General features: G+C 46.6%; 1 protein-coding gene across 1 annotated transcript in view; it reads right to left on the bottom strand.

Moving 5' to 3' along the window:
* Arhgef3 (Rho guanine nucleotide exchange factor 3) overlaps positions 1-18912 on the bottom strand; it is a 278972-nt gene extending 260060 nt beyond the window's left edge. The window contains exon 1 of the mRNA XM_051140689.1: positions 18660-18912. The gene's annotated coding sequence lies outside the window, so the exon portion shown is untranslated. The remainder of the gene's footprint in view (positions 1-18659) is intronic.
* Between the last annotated feature and the right edge of the window lie 2063 nt (positions 18913-20975).

Here is a 20975-nt window from a genome sequence, read left to right as displayed (position 1 = left end):
TTGGGAAGATGTTTTCAGTATGATTTTCCAAAGTGCTCTTAACCGTCTTCCATTCCCTCTCGCTGCATGTCTGAGCTGCACCTTGGTGTGCATCGGTATCAGGTTGGGCATTCTGGTGGCTATTCGGTGCCGCCAACTGTGGCGAGACCATCCAGTGGCCACTGAGGACAAGGCTCTTTACATGTTTATTGATTACTTGGATATCCCCCTTTGGTGATAATACTTACTCCAGTCTTTTTAATTTTCTAAATTAGGTTTAGAAGTATTGGCCATACTTCTTATCTATTCACAACAGCTCTTTATCTATGCTGGGTATGAATTCTTTGTTCAGTGTGTTCATTTCAAATCTCTTCCCAGACTACCGCTTACCCTTTTACTCTTACTGTTGTCTTTTACCAAACAGACACTTTAACCAGCTAAGTGATGGAGCCGGCACTACTGCTGTCTTTTTAATGAAGAGGTCTTGTTTGTTTTCATTTGGTGCTGGAGATGGAATTCACGAGGGCAAAGCACGTGCTCTTCCACCAACCAACATTCCTAAGCCCTCAAGTTCCTAACTTTTTGAGACAGGGTTTCTCTGTGTAGTCCTGGCTGTCCTGGACTCACTTTGTAGACCAGGCTGGCCTCGAACTCACAGAGATCCACTTGCCTCTGCCTCCCTGAATGCTGGGATTATAGCTGTGCACCATTATGACAGGTGAAGTTCCTGACTTTAATGAATTCTCATTTATACCTTTTGTATATTGTATAAGGTATCTCTTTCTGTAGGGCTGTGGATGTGGGTTAGTTTAAGAGTATGCGCTTAACACTGCAAGGTCCTGGGTTCAATCCCCCTGAAAGAAAGGAAAAGCAGTCTGTGCCCCCTCAAATTCCACACTGATATACTCCATGATCTTTCAAAGCTTCACACATTTGCCTCTCACACTTAGAACTTGTGCTAGTTAGTTTTAACTGTCAACCTGACAACTCAGAACTGCCTGGGAAGAGTGACTTAGTCAGGAACTACCTAGATCAATTTGACCATAGGCATGTCTGTAGAAGACTATCTTCATGATTAACTGATGAAGGAAGATCAAGCCCACTATGGGCGACACTATTCCCTAGGCTGGACTCTAAACTGTACGAGAGTAAACTAAGAATCAAGCAAGGTTCCACATGTTTACACTCCTTCAACTGTGAACATGATTGTTTGGTTCCTGCCTTAACTTCCCAACAGTAATGGAATGTAACTTGGAATTGAAAAACCACATAAACCCATTCCCTTCTAAGTTACTTCAGGTCAGGGTATTCTTAACACAGCAACAGAAACATGACTAGAATAGAACCTCAGCCATCTTGAGTGTCTTTTGTGTATAGCATGACATAGGAGTAACTGAGTTATACTTTTTGGGTAAAGTTTTGTCAGCCATGATCACAAACCATATATACAGAAAGGCCAACCTCTGTGTTACCCCACCCTACTTCAGGCCCCTGACAACAAGTTTCTCCCACAACCTAGACCCTTATCTGAACCATCTGGAGGTATCTGACTCCAACTTGTCCCTTAACCCAACGGACTTCAGATACATACATGCCTGTGAAGAGAATTTTGCAATACAAACTACATATAAAGCATTCACATTTCATATAAAATTTTCACCACTTCCCATAAATTCATTTTGATAACTGTGTCTGGGTCAATATCCCATTAAGATGCAAAAATCAAGGGGGAAATGCTCAGTAATGAGGCAGGAATATGCACCAGGCAAAACAAGATGGCTCCTGACTACCGAATGACCTATGTGCCCTCTAGGTGGAGAACTAGGAGGAGGGGCACAGAAAAGCCGACATGAAGCCCTGAGTCACCATGCTTACAACCTGCAGAATGAACCAGTAAAAAGCAGAGGAAGACGCCAAGCATGGTGGGTGATACATAGAATCAGCACTCAGGAGGGACAGGCAGAGGACTGTCACAAGTCTGAGGCCAGCCTGGGCTACACTGGTGCCCAACACTGAGCATGAGAAGGAGCTGGCCTTAAGAAGTTAAGGAATGGGACATTCTGTCACACCAAAGCTCTGAAAGGAGAGGGACATGTTTGGAAGTTCCATGAGTCCAGAAGGAATGTCACATAGCAGAGGGACTTCCCAGTGGAGGTGAGAAAACGTAGAACATTTTTCCGCCTAAGCAAAAGCGAAATCAGAAGGCCCTGGGGGCTGCTGCTAAAATTCAGATTCCACACCATGCACCACAAATGTTCCCTATGAGACTGTAAGCAACAGTCTCCCTTGAGGCCCCTCTATCACACCATAGGTTCAACCTATCTCATTACTTCTTCCACCCACTAGAGCAGATTCCTGCTTTCATATCACTCAGTACATATGTGCGGATCATATCACAATATGTATGGATTGAGTGATATGAATGAATGAATGAATTCTACTGTAAACACACAGTGAGTGCTTGGAGTTCTCACTAATTTTATTATTAATATAAATTATATTATTAATATAAAGAGAGGGAAGTATTCAGGAAGGACCATATAAACGAATCAGTTGGTTTTTTACTACCAGGCAAGGAACTTGGATAAAATTACAGGGGATAAGATTAAGACTGTTGGTTAAAAAAAACTTCCTTTGCTCCATACTTATGGCACTTTAACTCTTGAGGCCTGGTATCATGGTCACATTCATCAAGAAAGCAATGTGTGCAAAGAAAGGTTACACATTTTCCATAATTTCTTTCAAATAAAAATCCTGGAAGAAAAAAAAAATCCTGGAAGAGGGAGTTTCTTCTCATAAATCAAGGTGGCCTTTTACACACAGAAAACAAAGAGTGCCTTGGAAGTGTGGGTCATGCTCTATGGTAAACTACACTGCACTTATTTTATGTCTATATCTTCACAGCTATGGCAACTGTTCAAAGGAATGTGGCCCTTCTGCAATGCATTACCGACTTACATAAAGTGTCCCTATCTGTGATACCCCAAGGTGGAAGGCAGTAAGCAACATTTGGTACCTATAAGTGTGAAAACGACCTGGAATGCCAAAACCAAGTCCAAGAATGCCTTCTTCTCTGTGAAATATTACCATTGCATTTTGTAGCCCTTTTCCCAGTGAGAGGACACATGTTCACATCTTCTCTGTATGCCTGTGACCTAGAGCTAAGTCACATTTTGGAGTGTCTCCTCCCATGTGTGTGCACAGTGACAAGCCCAGGCTCTTGAGTTGGTATCAGTAAGATGTGGTTCTGTCACCTGTATGGCCTGAGGCAAGTTGCTCCACCCCACAAAAAACAATTTCCTGTTCTAGGAGGAGAGACTGCTGAGGTTCCCATAAGCTGCCAGAAAGGCTTGCAACACACTAGAAGAGCCTCAGGCTGGACAGCAAAGGCTCTAGAACAACGGGTTTTCAACCTTCCTAATAGGACCACTTTATACAGTTCCTCGTGCTGCGGTCTTAATCTTATTTTTTGTTTCTATTTCATAACCGTAATTTTGCTACTGGTATGAAGCATCATGTAAACGCCTGTGTTTTCCGATGGTCTCAAGTGACTCCCCCCAAAGGGGTTACAACTTATAGGTTGAGAACCACTGCTCTAGTAATTCAAGTGCAGCTATTTCTGTGACCAAAACAACTCCTGATGGATGCTCCAATCTGGAGGGACAGCCTGCTCTGAAAGTGGGGTGAATTTCTCCACTCCATGACTGGAGGAAATAGCAGTGGCCTCTGAGTCATCACACTGCCCCTCCCTGCTGTATCCCTTTGTTCCACAGGAGGTGAGCTGTGACTCACATGGACTCCAGTCCTGGGCTGCACCCATCTGACCCAGTCCAGTTGCCTTGCCCAGAGCCATTAAGGAAACAAGGAGGCATCATCCCCTTCCTCCAGCACTGACTCCCTGAGGGGCTGCTGCCCTACAGCTCAAGATTCCACTGCAGTACCAGATGCAGAGGAGTCTTGGGGTGCTGTGGGTTAACATCACCCTTACTTCCACTGTCACCCATCATCACAATCGCTCCCATTACCACCACCACTGCCACCATCTCCACCATCACCATGATCATCACCATTACAACCACTACCATGACCATCACTACCACTATTATCATCATCATTACCACCAATTCTTTCCTGCACATTTCTGAAAATGTGTGTGCATTTTCACTGTGCGCTCCAAAATCATTTACTTACAATCTATAAAGGGGGAAAAACAAGACAACTCCAAGAACATCAATTCTCCTTAGGCTTGATTTTTGTTTGTTTGTTTGTTTGTTTGTTTGTTTTTGAGACAGGGTTTCTCTGTGTAGCCTTGGCTGTCATGGACCCACTTTGTAGACCAGGCTGGCCTCGAACTCACAGTGACCTGCCAGCCTCTTCCTCCTGAGTGCTAGGTTTAAAGGCATGCGCCACCATTCCCAGCCTTAGGCTTGATTTTTATTGTGGTAAAATTTACCACTGTGTCTTCAAATGGGCTTACAGCCTCAGAGAGCTAGAACCCATAATGGTAGAGTAAAGGCATAGCAGCAGGGACAGCTGAGATCTCACATCCTGAACCACAATCATGAGGCAGAGAAAGCAAACCGGGAATGGCATGAGTGTTCCGAAATCTCAAAGCCCAACCCCCAGTGACACACCTCCTCCAACAAGGCCACACCTCTTAATCCTTCCCAAACAGTTCCACAAACTGGGGACCAAGTAGTCAACCATGAGCCTATGAGGGCCATTCTCATTCAAACCACCACATACTGGAGCCATTGGTAAGTATACAATTCAACAGCATCAAGCAAACTCCGTGTTGCACAGCCACGATCTCCAGCCATTCCCAGCCATTTCGTCATCCCAGACAGAAACTCTGTGCCTATTCCTCCCCCAACCCCCGCGCACACACACACACACACACACACACACACACACACACACACACACACACACATCCTTGCCTCAGCTCCCACAGTCCCTGGTAACCTCCACTATTCTGTTTCTGAACCGATCTAATTTTTGGCACCTCATAAGTAGAATCACACACTCTCTGTCCTTTCATGCTTGGCTTATTGTACTCAGCACCATGTCCTCGGGACTCATCCATTTGTAGCAGGTGTCTGAATCTCCTTCTTCTTGAAGACTGATTAATGTTTTATTGTACATCAATACCACGCGTTGTTCATTTATCCAAGCATGGCCTCTTAGACTGTTGCTATACCGTGGCTGATGGCACTGCAATTGTGCTGATGTGAACATGAGTGTGCACGCACCTCCCGGAACTTTTCTGGGTGAAAACCTATAAGTGGGCTTGCTGGACCGACCCTATGGAAAGTCCATCCTCAGCCTCTGCCATGCTTTCAGGATTCTGGCACCAGAAGAAAACTAACAGCTAGTGCTCAATGAACTCTTTTCTCCTCTGTGTCTTACCTGCTATAAGGACAGATATCAACTCATCTCTCCATTCCTCTCTTAGTTTTCTTTTCCCTTTCTGACCCCACTCCAACCACGTGAGCCTCAATTGGACCCCTCAGAGCCCGCGCTCCATCCCTCACTACCTCAAGCTCTCTTCAGTCATCATACATAGGGGAAGAGTATTTCTGAAGAGAGGAACCACAAATGCAAAGGCCCTGAGGTGTCCACCTGAGGAGCTGCATTGAGGTTGCTGTGGCAGGAAGAGGGAGAAGAGCAAACTAAGATACTAATTGAAGAGGAAACACAGCCGGATCACATGAGTTGGGGGCCATGTTGGGGCTTTGACATGTGTGAGCTACTGGAACATTCTGAGTGGAGACCTCCCAAGTCTTTGAATAGATGCCTAAGGCTGTGAGTAGAGAACCAGCTGGTAAATAGGTAAGGGCGTAGTCTGGGAGACCAGCAGTGACTAGATGAAATGAATGGTCTGTATGAGGTGGTGGAAGAGCAGAGGCAGTGAGCAGCAGCCACAGTCTCAGTATATCTGAAAGTAGAGGTAAATGGGATCTCCTGGTAAGTGTGAATGTGAAAGAGCTGAGAGTCAAAGTAACACTTAGAGTTTCAGGCCTGAGCAACCAGGGAATGGAGTTCTTGGTCACTGAGGGCAGAGAACGAGGAGAGGAAAGGATCCTGGAGACAAAGAAGAAAGGGCTTCAAGAAGAGAATGTGGCCTGGCCTGGTGGCGCACACCTTTAATTCCAGCACTCGGGAGGCAGAGTGAGGTGGATCTCTGTGAGTTTGAGGCCAGCCTGGTCTACAAAGCCAGTCCAGGACAGCCATGGCTACACAGAGAAACCCTGCCTCTCCCCCCCACCCAAAGAAAGAAAGAAAGAAAGAACAAGAAGAGAATGTGACCAGCCACAGCTGGTGGCTGGACCAGATGGTACCAGAGAACAATCCATTGGGATGTACAATGCTAGTCACTAGCACCCTTGGCAAGGGGCCCTTGGGAAGGGAACATGGAGGCTTGGACTGATGAAACTGATGAGTCCAAAGGATAATGGGATGGCAGTTTTACTCACTGTAACCAAAAGATGGAGGCAATCTGGGAATACCCCAACAGATGAATGAATAACAGGTCCATGGCACATACCTCCGATAGAATGTCTCACATCCTGAGAAGAAAGGCTATTCTGATACTGGCTGCTATGTAGATGAATTCTCCAAAGCACGCTGCTAAGTGGCTCAAGTCAGGACGACCCTTACATGGAAACGCCTAGAGGACTGCAATCCATAGAGATGAAGAGACCCCAGAGGCTTGACGAGGTGGATATCACCACTAATAAATAGTTTCTACATCCCATGACAAAAATGTATGCAACAGTGTGAACATATTTAACACTACTGAACTGTACATTTAAAAAGAGCTAAGCTGAAGGGGCTTGGGAAATAGCTCCCATAAGGATGTGCTATGCAAGCACGAAGCCCTGAGTTTGGATCCCTAGTGCTCAGGTAAAAGCCAGGCATTGTGCTGTGCACCTATAATTCCAGTACTAGGTGTAGGCTCTGTTTTTTTTTTAACAATTAAACCTTATTATACAACCCAACTAGCTTATACAAGAGAGAAAAAGGTTAAAGGGAAAAAAGTGTGAACCTTCCGGTATCCGTTTTATGGGACGGGTCCCTAGGTGCCTCTGGCCTGTGTGTTGGTCCAGCCTGTTCGCTGATCTATGTGCATTCAAGCCCAGTCTGAACCTGTTGCTGTTCTCTCCTCTCTACCTGTGTGTGTTACGTGCGAAGGGTGGTCTCTCTCTCCCATTGAGGGTCGATTAGAAAAACAATAGTCCAGGTGCAGTCCCCAGGTCTGCTTCCTGAATTCCTGGCCCAGGATGGCTCCACCCAGTCTAACTCAAGGTATCTATGGTGTGTCCAAGGGTAAAGCCCACCAAGACTGCCTTCACCTGTGACAAAGCTTACAGTCTTTCCCACAGCTAGGGAAGGTGACAGGGATAGGCAGAGCTCCATGGCTTACTGCCTAGCCAGTTCAGACCAACTGGTGACCTCTAAGTTCAATAGGATACTATCTCAAAAAATAAGGTGAAGATGGAGAAATAGCTAGAAGTGACGCAGAACGTTCCTCCCTGAGGACTAGCTCTCATGGCATCCAAAGGATGCAAGATGCCAAAGGAGAGATGCAACTAAAAGTCCTATCCATCTTTAGAGCCTATGAACCGCAACAACTGCCAGCATGACAAGACATCCTCAAGAATGCAAATAGTGGCCCTTGTATCTCAGGAGTAACCAACAGCTACCTAGATGGATTCAATGCCTACTCAACAGGAGGGAATTCAAACCCAGCACTGTATATCTACCCAACTATGTATGGCTGGTGAGGTCATAGACCCTAGAAGAGAACCTACTACTGCCACTTTCCTAAACCAGTATAATTCCCAATTGCACTGTAAACACCTATCCTTATATCCACAGATGAGTGAAGCTCTCACCCCTCATCAAAGACACTTCTTTTTGCTGCAAACAGAGACCATCACAGAAGCCCACAACTGGTCAAAATGCAGAGAACAACTGACTATAAGGCAACCATCCCCACTTGATACATCTACAACATAACCTTTACATCTAAAGCTCAGGGAACATAATGGGAGATGGGGCAAAGAGAATGTGAGAGCCAGAGGACCAGATTGTCTGCTGAGAGAGTGTCTTCTGTATATGACAGAGAAATGCACCCTTGAAGTCATAGCAATGTGGTCACCTTGGGCGGTGGTGGCGCATGCCTTTAATCCCAGCACTTGGGAGACAGAGGCAGGCATATCACTGTCAGTTCAAGGCCAGCCTGGTCTACAAAGCGAGTCCAGAACAGCCAAGGCTGCACAGAGAAACCAAACCAAACAAACAATAAAAAACAAAAAACAAAAAACATGGTCATCGTAACAAGGTCCTGTAAAGGTGCACCACCAAATGACATGTCAACAAAGATGGGGGAAATCTCACAAGGTCTCACTCCCAGATGAAGAGCTACAAGTAACAAACAACTGTTGAAAGAGTAGAAACCAATCTTCTCCAGAAACAAGCTCCCTGATAGGTCATAAAACCCCAAACGGCTAGCCCTAAAAGCATACAAATGAGCGACACTAAATGGATTCAGAGGGTTATATTTACAAATACATGTGTGTATGTAATAATAATAGTTAAAGAAGCGGATGTGAAGTAGAGAAGGGGTTGGGAAGATATGGGAGGAGTTGAAGGGGGTTAGGGATCGGTGGAAATGATCCTTTAGTCCCAGAACTCAGGAGGCAGAGGTAGGTGGATCTCTGAGTTTGAGGACAGCCAAGGCTACACAGAGAAACCTTGTCTCAAAAAAAAAAAAAAAAAAAAAAAAGTAAGTCAGGGTTTTTTTTTTTTTTTTTAATAAATAAATAAATAAATAAAGATAGTAGGATTAAGTGGAAAAAAATGAAAGGAGAAATGAGGTGAGAAGAGGGTTCTGCTTTTCTTGTTTTCTTTGAATGGTTCTAGGGATCTAATTCTGGGCCTCGCGAAGACTAGGCAAGTGCTCTACCACTGAGCTACACCCCAGAGCTCGGATTTTGAGTCTCACAATGTGGGCCAAGCTAACTCAAGATTCTCCTATCTCACCCTCCTGAGTGCCGGGGCTACAGAGATGCCCCAGGGTTTCCAGAACTTGACTCTTAATGGCTAAATTCCCATCTGGATGCCTCAGATAGTAACAGCGCTTGTGCTGTGAAATCCTGGGTTCAATCTCCCTGCTTCAGCTTCCTCAGTAACTGGGACTACATGACTGTGCCACTATACATAGCTAACCCCCCTTTCTTTTTTATCTAAAATAACAGTAAAAAAAAAATAATAATAAAAATACATGGGTCAATGAGATCATTCAGCAAGTAAAGTGCTTCTCATGCAAGACTGACAATTTAGGAGAAAAGTGACTCTTCACAGTTATCCTCTGACCTCTACATAGGCACCACAATATGCACATACACATATCATACACATGCACAAACATATTAAAAGAATACAGAGAATAAATAACGCAGTAGTGACGCTGTTATTGTCCGTCTCAGGTTTTAGGCAGCCCACGGAGATGCTGCATGAAACCTTTTCTACAAGCTGGGAGCAGAGCGTGGCTCAAATCAGCAGCAGCATCGACACGATGTGTGAGGCTACGACTTTCTGATGGCTGCACCATCACTCGGAAATCGGGATTGCTCAGCTTCACCACAATCCCAGGGGACCAAGGTCGTACATACGGAAATGCATGAAGTGTCTTTATGAAGTATCCTTATACAGTGTGTGTCCACAACGGCATGAGGGACCAGGAATCAGATGGTGGTGCTCTCTGCCTCTGATCCCTGTACTTAGGATGTGGTGGCAAGAGGAAGATCAGGAGTTCAAGGTCATCCTCAGCTACATAGAAAGTTGAAGGTCATCTGGACTACATGAGATGGCAAGGGGGGTGGGCGTTGCAACTGGTCAAGGAAGAGGAAGGTGTGTCTCAGACATTCTCTTCCCTGTGACTATCACACCCCTGCTACTACCTACTGCCTTGTGTCCTTCTGAAAAACTTCAAGCAGCATCTTACTTTACTCTCTGAGATGGTTGGTTGCTAAGTATCAGTTTGTCTAAACCAAGTGACCATGCTTCTGTAAAACAGAGGTCTATTATAAAGCGGGTTTGTTTTCCAAAGTATGGGATGACCTCACTCAACCAGTTAAAAGCCTTGACAGGTGTGGTGGTGCACGCCTTTAATCCCAGCACTAAGGAGGCCAGCCCGGTCTACAAAAAGAATTCCAGGACACCCAGTGATACACAGAGAAACCCTATCTCAGAAAAAAAAAAAAGAAAGAAAGAAAAAAGAAAAGAAAAAAACTGACTGATCAACCCAAACAAGAGGGGACTCTGCCAGATTATGACTTCAGTCCTTCCTTGGCTCTCTAGCCTGTTGGCCACCCTGCAAATTTTGCTCTCACAGGGTCTCCACAATCACATAAGCAATTCCTTATAGTAAATCTCTCAATAAATAGCTGAAAGACTTATACACCCCACTAGTTCTTTTCTCTCTGGATACTAATAGACTCTCAAAACATGTGATTTCTATCAGAACCATCTCTAAGGACCAGAACTTGCATGAAATTTCAAGTCATCAGATGGACAAGATAAAAAGTCCACAAAGAAAGGCAACCCAGAAAAATACTGTCTGCTTTTGTTTTGTTCAGATCTTCATGGTGTGTGCATTTGGTGTTTGCATACAATCTTAGGTGGATGACTGAGAGGAATTTCCTAGCAATTCCTAGTTATGACTACTTTCCCAAATATACAGTAATTCATCTGGCAGAGGTCGATATATGACATGGATACAAACCATGAACTTTTTTTGTTTTTCCTGATTCTGGGGCTCAGACCCCGAGGGTCTGCTTTGGGCATGCTATGATCCTCTAATAGGACTCTGGCTTTCTGGGTTCAAATCCAAGTTCAGAAAGTGTTGGGACACAGGCCTCCAAGGCCAGCAGTCACAAGGCTGAGTTACAGCTGGTGTAAATTCAAGGCCAGTCTGAGCTACAGAGCAAAACATTGTCTCAAAAAGCTAAAAAGGAAAACAAAAACCCTAGCTTCTCTTCTCAGTGGCAGTATGACACCCCTCCAAAAGAACACGGTACATCTCTGTGCCTCAGTTTCCCCACCTGTGAAATAGGAGTTCTAGCTCCATGCACGTGGCATGAGGACTAGATGCGAACACCTGTAACAGTGCACCGCTTGGCATGGTGATTTTCAAATACTACATTCTAATTCATTTGTGAAACAAATGCACTGGAACCAACAACCACAACTTACAAGTTACACAACAATCAGGACCAGCACAGAAAACTATCACCGTGTGAGACTGTAGAGCGTGAGTACAGCCTCACCGATGCTTTACTTTAGGCAGACATGTGTATGTATACACATACACACAGATTATAGTCTAGGTTGATTTCTTAAGACAGGCCATAGTGTAAAAAAAAAAAAAAAAAAAAAAAAAAATGTGACAAGCTATCCCATCCCACCACCTAGAGAATGTTGTAAGAGATGGTTGCCGCAGCATTGACACTTGATTCTAAAAGACACTGGGCTAACTTTCTTTCCTGGTATTTGTAAGGGCCATGGGATAAAGCCACGGCCATTTGCTTTGCTGCTGCAGAACCAGGCATCTCCCTCCACGCACTTGCCAGCTCTCTCACCTCAAAAGAACTTGGGTGGTCACTTAAATATCTTTTGACTCATAACACTGGCCAAGAACATACCAAATGCAAGTGATTTGTTGAGAAAAATCACTAGAGTTTGCAAAGGCTGCAAAGGGCTTTTGTAAAAATTAAAGTCATGCTAGAGGAGATATTGTCCTCCCCACCCCATGGGAGATGTGTCATAGAGAGAGGTTACCCGAGGTCATTTAGCTGAACCTTCTAGACTGGGCAAGCATTATGGCACCAAACCTCAGCTCTGTCGTATGCTTCCTTGTTTGGAGGCTGGATTGTATCACTGTGTTTTTCCCCTAAGTTTCCGTGTACACTCACCCCCTCCCTGAAGGGTGGAAATAAAATCTCTCTGAAGAGCCTGTTGTAACAGTTTCAGTGAAGGGAAACTGCTAAACCAAAAGAGCTGAGATTTTTGAAGATCTCAAAAAAACAGTTTCTATTGTACCTGACTATCTCCCTCCAGAAACAAGTGAAAATCTCGGCCCGTTAGCATTTTTTAATTGCCCTTTTGAAAACAATGGCAACTACCTGAAACCACACACAGCACACGTAGGCGATGCTTTTGTTTAAAATGACAGCGCCTAGCTATAGCTCCTTGGTAAATTCAAAGTTTCAAATGTAGTTTCCAAAATTGTTACTTAAATTTGGAAAACAAAGTTTCCTCCCCCCAAAAGGAGAAAGGGGCTTCTTCCCAGTGATGGGAATGTAGCCACTTATTTTTAATCCCTTAAAAATAAAATCTGGTTTGTGCCAGAACACATCTGGAACACATCAGTACACGCAGGAATATAAACTAAATGTTCAATATGTGTGACATTATTATTCTTTTATTATTTTTATTTCATTCTTCAAATCAGAAAGCATAAAAGCTGCTTTCCTCCATTGAAATCCTACCTACCCGCTGATAAAGTCTGTCCAAGTCTCACTTCCAGCTTGTTTCTGCAGGGCTGCAGGGACCCCGGCTCTCAACCCTTCTCCAAGGGGAAGGGCCATATAAGACTACCAGGCCCCTCCAGTTCACAGGGCTGCTGCAGACCTCCCCTCTCACCAACTCAGTCGTGAGACACCTTGTGCAAAATCTGCAGCCTTGGCACTAACTACATTGGGTCATCGTGTTCAACAAGGGAGAGACAGTAAACTTGCCTAGATTTTCAGGAAAGCCTGAAAGGCCAGCTGCTGAGTATTTCTCCCCCAGAGTTGGTGACTGAAGAGGCTGAGTGAGTGACACTCCCAGAGAAAAACACTCTAGGTTCCACACTATATGCTGTTAACTGCCAAAACTCCCCAAGCTGCCTATACTGTCCACAGAACTACTGAAATCTCAGCTGTGCTCCAAAGATGTTTCAGCAATTCAAGGGTGCCTGTTCCTCCCTTCCTATTCCCAGCACTACATCAGGCACCTCACAATAGCCCATTTCTACCTCCAGGGGATCCAAGGCCTTCTTCCGGTTTCTTTGGACATCTACACACATATGACATAAGTTCACAGAGACACTGACACATACGCATAAATAAATTTAAAAAAAAATTTTTTTTTTTTTTACAAATACAACAAGCTGATCCTAAAACTCCCAGGAGGCACAGAGTAACAAGTCAGAAAAAAGACAAAGTAGGAGGAGTCACACTTTCTGACCTAAAACTTACTACAAAGCTGCAGCAGCCCAGAAGACACAAAGGCAGCACTGGCATAGGAGATGCTCGCCGCCCCCCCCAAGAAAAACTGAGGGTGCAGAAATGCTTGCTTTTGTAGCCAACAGGTTTTAAACAAATGGAGCTTAAACAGAGAGGAGCACTCTGTAGGCCTTGTTTTTATTTGACACGGGGTCCTGGCTAGTCTAGAACTCACTGGTCTTGTACTCAGAGATTCACCAGCCTCTGCCTGCTGAGGGCTGGGATTAAAGGTGTGCGCCACCAGGCCGGGCAATTTTTGTTTTTGAAGGCAGATTCTTGCTATGCAGCCCTGGATGACCACAGACTCTTGGGGTTGTCCTGACTCAGTCTCCTGATGCTCATATGCAAAGGGACAAAAATGGTGGGACACGGTGGCATAAGTTTCTGCCACCCCCTCCAAAAAAAGACAATTCAATGGTCACATAGATATTCAAGAGACATTAAACATACGCCCATACACACTTATGTAAATGTGGATAGAGAAAGCACTCTTAGACAGCAAATTAGCTGCTGAATCAATGCATCCAAGTAAGTGATTGCAGTATGATAGCTTTTAAAGATGGCTTAGCAAGTAAAGGCACCTGCTACCAAGCCTGGCGACCCGAGTCCAGTCCCCTAGACCCACAAGGTAGAAGGAAAGAACCCATTCCACAAATTGTCCTTTGCTCTCTACACACATACAATGGCACATGGACACACACACACACACACACACACACACACACACACACACACACACGATGCTCACACATACACCCATCCACATATAAACACATGTGCACATTTTCTCTGGAAGCAAGATACGAGGAAAAAGAGGACTTTCGTGTTTTATTCTACACTGTTTATATGTTTGTTACTGGGTGTTACCTAACCCAGGACGGCCTCAAAGTCAAACTCAATCTGTAGCCAAGGATGACCTTGAACTCCTGACCCCCCCTCTCCACCTCCCTCGTGATGAGATCATGAGTAAGCAGCATCACACCCGCTCTGCTCTGCAACTTTTAGTTGTACATAATAAGAATACGGCCAAAGGAGGCAGCCACGAAGCAGGGCAGTGTGGGCATTCTAGAAGCTGGGTGAAGTAGAAGAATGGGCAAGGGCCGGGCATGGTGGCACACGCCTTTAATCCCAGCACTCCGGAAGGCAGAGGCACAAGGATCTCTGTAAAGCCGAGAGGCCAAACTGGCCTACAAATCGAGTCTAGGACAGCCAGGGCTACACTGAGAAAATCCGTGTCTTGAAAAACCAAAAAAAAAAAAAAAAAAAAAAAGAATGGGCAAGGACTCGGGACAGCAGGAACAATGGCTAGGAGGAAGCTGTGTCTGAGGTTTCTGTCACCTCAGCAAGGCTCTCCTGGGACATCCTGAGGGTAACTTCGGGCAGCAGGTGTGAAGGATGCATGACCCTCAGAGGCTGTGAACCTCCTCTGTCCTTCCCTAGTGCTGGCCACGTGCACCAGCCTATCTTTCTGCGGGCATGCTGGCTTTGATTTGGCAGCACATCTACCTTTGCCAGGGAGACACTTGGGGAATGAAGGCGCTGGCTCCTCAAGCCCTCTGTCCTATGGCTTCCCAGAGGCCCAGGCATCTCCCACCTCCCATGACTCTTCCCCTGTATGCTGGCATTATACCAGTGCTGGCTGTCCAACCAGAAGCAGTGGTCTATGTACTGAAGTGAGGCTGGAGGAGATCTTTAGAATCAGCTTCTCCCCTGATGTCACTGGGAGGACCCTGCTGCCTTCCAGCTCTCTTACATGGCCACAGAGCTGACAGTCTCTGGTAAAAGAAGGTGCTAGCCTTCCCATCCAACACCAAAGTGGCCAATGCCATGGGCTAGGATGAGGGAAGGAGCCTCTTCCCACACTGAGTCATTCCCTCGCCCTCCTCTAGTCAACCAGAGAATGCCAAGCTGGCTGGCAATGCGGCTCAGTGGGTAGGGTGCTTGCCTAACATGCACAAAGCCATGGGCTCAATCATATAAACTAGGTGAGGTCATTGACACCTGTAACCCCAGCACTTAGAAGGCAGAAGCAAAAGATCAGAAGTGCAAGGTCATATTCAGCTACATGGGGAGTTGGAGGCTAGCCTGGGCTACTTGAGATCCCGCCTTTAAAAGAGAAGGGAGGGAGAGAAGGGGAAGAAAGGCCACCCTTAGGCCTCAAATGCATAGTCTTTGCCCATATATCCGCAGGCTCGCACATCTAGGCTTCTACTCACGTGCCTCTTCTCAGAGAGGCATTCTCCTCCTCCACGCCACTACTGGAGATCCCTCCCTACTGTCATTTCCATGTCACCGTCACTCTCTGGTTTATCAACTCTACGTCTTCATCTCCCCACCACTGGGCTGCCAACTCCAATGGGAAGAACACTGCCCATGCTCTGGAACTCAGCACCAAGGCAGGGTCTAGCATGCAGTCTCCCTTTCTCCAAAGGGCGTGTGTGTGTGTGTGTGTGTGTGTGTGTGTGTGTGTTTCTTGGGATTAAACCTGACGCTTCATGCATGCCCAATCTTCCATAACCGTGCTTGAGTGAATGAATCAATAAGCTGAGCCACGTGGTTCAAGTCCCCGTGTAAATACAACAACCTCTGGCAGGCCATAACTTATGCTTGTAATCCTAGAATCTGGGAGGATGAGCTAGGAGGATTACCACAAAGTCAAGACCAGCCTGAGCACACAGTGACCTCCTGGCTACCCTATGCCACAGAGATCTATCTCAAATAAAGAAAACATGGGACTGGAGAGATGGCTCAGAGGTTAAGAGCACTGGCTGCTCTTCCAGAGGTCCTGAGTTCGATTCCCAGCAACCACATGGTGGCTCACTATGGTGAGAACGGGTGCTCTCTTCTGACACACAGGCATACATACAGGCAAAACAATGTATACATAATTAATAAATAAATCTTTTTTTAAAAATCTGGGCATGGCGACCCACGGCTTTAATCCCAGCACTCAGGAAGCAGAGGCAGACAAATCACTGTGAGTTCGAGGCCAGCCTGGTCTACAAAGTGAGTCTAGAACAACCAAGGCTACACAGAGAAACCCTGTCTCAAAAAACACAAGAACTGTCTTTCGTAAGGTTTACTGATACAAACTTATTATCCTAGCACTCTGGAGGCTGAGCCAGGAGGATGGACAGTTCAAGGCCAGCCTGGCTATGAATCAAGACTTTGTTCCAAAATAAACAAAATACTACTTCCCAATCCTCTCCCTCTCCCTCTGTGTATGTGTGTGTGTGTGTGTGTGTCTGTCTGTCTGTCTATCTGTCTGTGTCTGTGTGTGTCTCCCAAGAAGAAACCTCAATGAATCAGAACTACACACAGTTACTTCATTTGGCCCCCATCACAATTATAGATACCAGATAATACAAAGCAGAGAATATTTGCAGAAAAACTTAAGAAAATGGATCCAAAGTTTTCAATAAGTACATCAAAGACCACAATGAATAAATTGACCAAAGGATAATTCAGAAAAGATCAGTGAAAGAACAGAAATACAAAGCTAGAAACCAAACCAAACAAACAAACAAAACCCCAAAGCTCCCCACCTCCACCTCAACACAGTATTAGGGGCCTGAACAATACAGAACTGGGCCTTGAGAGGTTCTGGATTATGGCAATGGTTTTACTTTCCCCACCCCACTCCCCCTGGTTTCTGGAGACTGGCTGGCCTTGAAGTCCTGAACCTCCAACCTCAACCTCCTTGCTTTGCTTCCCTCTGCTTACACACAACTCAGTGGTACCCTGGGTTCTGGCACAGGAGCCTCAGGGATAACAAGAAATGCAGACAGCTGTCTTGGACAGATATGGATAGAAGGACATCCAGGAAGTAGACAGGAAGGACAAGAGTCTGGAGGACGCATCTTGACCTCATTAGAGGAGTATGGAGATTCTGACTCTGTCCCCACAACTTTTATCAATGGAACTAGCTATATCAGAAGGTCATAAGTTCCCTGCAGTCAAAGGATTTCAGTGCTACTACTTTTAAAGGCTCTCAAAGAGGATCAGCGGCCCACACTTGGAATATTAGCATTTGAGAGGCTTAGACACCCCAAACTCAGATTTCTATTAGCTGTACCCCACCTTACAGGCTCCACAAATGCATATGATCCCTAACCCAGGACCTGCCATCACCTTTGCCTAGACAGTCAGTTGTCTGGCCAGGCTTTCTCTCGTCCTGAACAAGCACACAAAGCAGCACACGTGTTGCATCTCCACTCCCTAAAACTGTAGGTCTATCCTAGGGAGGGGTGACAGCCCATCATTATCCACAGGTGGTTCAGAATTCACTTCTTCTGTGGCACACAAGCCTCTTGGAGTACGTGTCAGTTTCAAGAGTATTCCAGGACCTAGGTTCAGCACTCCCATTTGCAAAGCTCAAGAGAGAAACTAAACAGGTGCAGCCCAGGAAAGCACCAATGATGCCGGAGGACGTTCCTTCTGCTTCAGATGAAAGGACGGTTGAAAGCCAGACAAGAACAGACCCCTAGTCCCTTAAATAGACCCAACGCTTAGACACTGATGTCAGCTGGTAAGGGCCCCAACGCTAGGAGGAATTCAAGTGAAACCTCATCCGCACTGAGTCCCAAAAGCACACACACCATAGTTTCCAAGACCCTTTGCCCAGCGATATCCTTGACAAAGGTCATACCTAATGCCACATTCTCAGATACACTTTGCACAAGCTGGTTAACTAGTTAACTACAAAGAAGCATTCTTGCAAAGCCAATTTTTCTAATCTGAACAGAGCACTGTGGTGCTGGATAGGTAAGGTCAGATGCCAAGCAGGAGAGGTACAGACCTGCAGGTCACCTTACTGGTAAGCTGAAGATGGGAGCCCACCCATGACACTGATGTCAGCGATAACAAGAGAGAATTCACCAGTAAGTACGGTGGGCACATAACCTTATGAAACCTTTAAAGCTTTGTGCTTGTATCACCCCTCTCTTTCAGATGAGGACATGGCAGCACAGATCTGCAACCTAACTGTAAAACAGCTAAGACAACCACAGCAAAATCCTCTTCCATACTCTTGGGAGCAAGGTGTACCCCTAGGTAGTGCAAGAAATGCTTCCAGTTTCCACCGGTGCATTCCGGATAACTGCTATTCACATCCTTGCTACGTTCTGGAAGCAAGCCTGGTTCAAGCAATAAACTAGAGCAAGCCAAGTCCTTTAGGAACAAGCCGCTCTGTTCCTGCAACCTTCCAGCCAGGATGAGATGGCTGCTAGAGCCAGGGCTACCCTCCACCACTCAAAGCCCCAGGGAGCCGGTTTCAAACTCGGCTCTATCCGTTTTCACCCTCAGAAAATGCTCACTAGCTTGTGGCTACAAGGCATTCCGGATCACCTTAAGTCCTCAGCCGGCTCTCCATCCGTCTGCTCCGCAGTTTAAAAGACGCGGTCTCCGGCCTAAGGATCCTGGCTGGTCCCTGCCAAGTGGTCAGAGACACTGACCTGCAGAATTCCAGCGACAGGGCGCGCCCCAGACAGGTGGCGCCTCCCTCCCGGAAGTGGCTCCGGGAACTTTCTCCCAGTAGCTATCAGGGGACCCAAGTTGGGGTCCCTGGCTGGAGCGCAGGCTGGCAGAGGCAGGATAGCACTGTCCACCCAACGCGCCCCCACGGCGGCTGTGGGACACTACTCCGGCGGGGGCAGCAGGTGACGGGAGGGTCACCGCAACTCTAAGTGCCGGCAGCTTTCACCTTCTCGTCCCGCTGGCTCAGCACTGCTAGGCTAGAGCACAGAGCCGTGGCGAGGACGGTGGGGCCGGCTCCCCGGGGCGGGGCGGGGCCGGAGCCTAGAAGGCCGGGCGGGCCACGTGGGCCGGAGGCGGGCCGGGGGACCCCCCACAGGACAGTTCTGGCAATGATCTGAGGACAGACCTAGACTGTCAGAGACTTGCAGCCACTGCTCCGTACCCTCCTGTCCCATGCCTGGAGGGAGGATCCCTAAAGACTAAGAAGGGACTAGAAGGAGAATATTAGGGACGTACTTTGCCACGCAAAGAGGACTCAAGTGGTGAGTTCAGTAGAGCACAGTAGGGGTGCACAGCCCACCTCAGGCTCCCTCTCTCTAGTCGCGCGCGCGGCTCTGGGTCACGATTCTAGCCGGACAGGAGTAGGGCAAACCTCATGCTGAAGGGGCAGAGCTTGCTCTGGAGAGGCAGGACCCAAGCCTGTGCATGGAGCCACCCCACCCCCGCCCCTAGGCTCAATCTTGGGCATGCCAAGCCTTGTCCAATTCACCCTTTCCTTGTCTGGAGGTGAAAATGAAGATAGCGTGGGCCCAGCAGGTTCTCAGTAATCCAGAGTGTTTAGGTAGGTACTGAGCACAATAGAGCCTGGTTGGCCCACACAGAAATGAACATAAGAATCTCAATAAAGCTGTTTTCAGAATTTATTCATTCTCAAGACTTAGTAAAAAAGGAGTACGAATGAATGCTGTAAATGAGAAGAGTAGTTTCTGGGCCGTCGTGAAGATGTAAACCCTAGGGCTGAAACAAAGCAAAACCAAACAAAAGCCAAACCTCATTGGTTGCCTCTACATGACAGCTGGCCCACGATGTTTTAGGTGATTGGTAGAATTTAACATTCTGAAGAGCCCAATATATGTATATCTGTATGGATCCCACTTCTCAGACGTAGATGCTGAAGCCTGGATGAAACCAGCCCTCATTTATAGAGATGGCAATTGGACCTTGCTCATAGAGGAAGAGCCTAGCCACGGTGCTAAGATACCCCGGGGGCTGGTGGCTAAGACACAAGAACAGTGCTCTGAGAGTTCCTAATGATCCTTGCCTGAGCACTAACTGCCACCCCTCAGGAAAGCATGAAAGAAGATGACCTTGAAGAAGGAGTCACCTTTCCTGGTGGCATCCCTGGGGTATAGATCTTCCTGTCCAGGCCCTCTGGCCAGAAGGAAGGGTTCAGAGCTGTCTTCTATCCAGAGGGGCATTGCCCAAAGCAACCTTCGCTGCTGCAAGCTCTTGTCTCCCGGTGCTGGGCGGCCTCTCACCTTTGAGGCTGGACAGAAACCATCTTGAGCAAGGCCCGCTTTCATTCCACTCTGGCTTCAGGAAGGCTAGAAACCCAGAAACCCAGTGATGTTCAGGAAACACACCCCTTCGACAGTACACCATTGCCCGAGGCAAAGCCCGTGTCCAAACCCCAGCCCTCAACCTTCCCTTAGAACCTTTCTGCTGTCCCACCTGCTCCATGTGGTGGAAAATCCCCACAACAACCAGCTGGGCTAGTAAGTATTAAAACAGTATTAAACGGGGGCTGTGCTCCTCTGGCAACAAGACTTTGGTTCCCTGCCCCCACATCCTGCAGGTTATAACCACCTGTATGTAACTCAGGTTCTAGGGGAGCTGATGCCCTCTTCTGGCCTTCTCAGTTACACATACATCCACACACAGGCATGCATACACACACACACACACACACACACACACACACACACACACAATCTTTTTTTTAATGTCTGTTTTTTTATTATTTATATGGTGCTCTGCCTACATTTGTGCCTGCAGGCCAGCAGAGGGCACCAGATCTCATAGACTGTTGTGAGCTACTATGTGGTTGCTGGAAATTGAACTCCAGACCTTTGGAAGAGTAGCCAGTGCTCTTAACCTCTGAGCCATCTCTCCAGCCCACACAATCTT

This window comes from Acomys russatus, chromosome 3, assembly GCF_903995435.1.
Source record: "Acomys russatus chromosome 3, mAcoRus1.1, whole genome shotgun sequence".
NCBI lineage: Eukaryota > Metazoa > Chordata > Mammalia > Rodentia > Muridae > Acomys > Acomys russatus.
The sequence above is the reverse complement of the archived record's forward strand: the minus strand, read 5'-3'. Positions and strand labels throughout refer to the sequence as shown.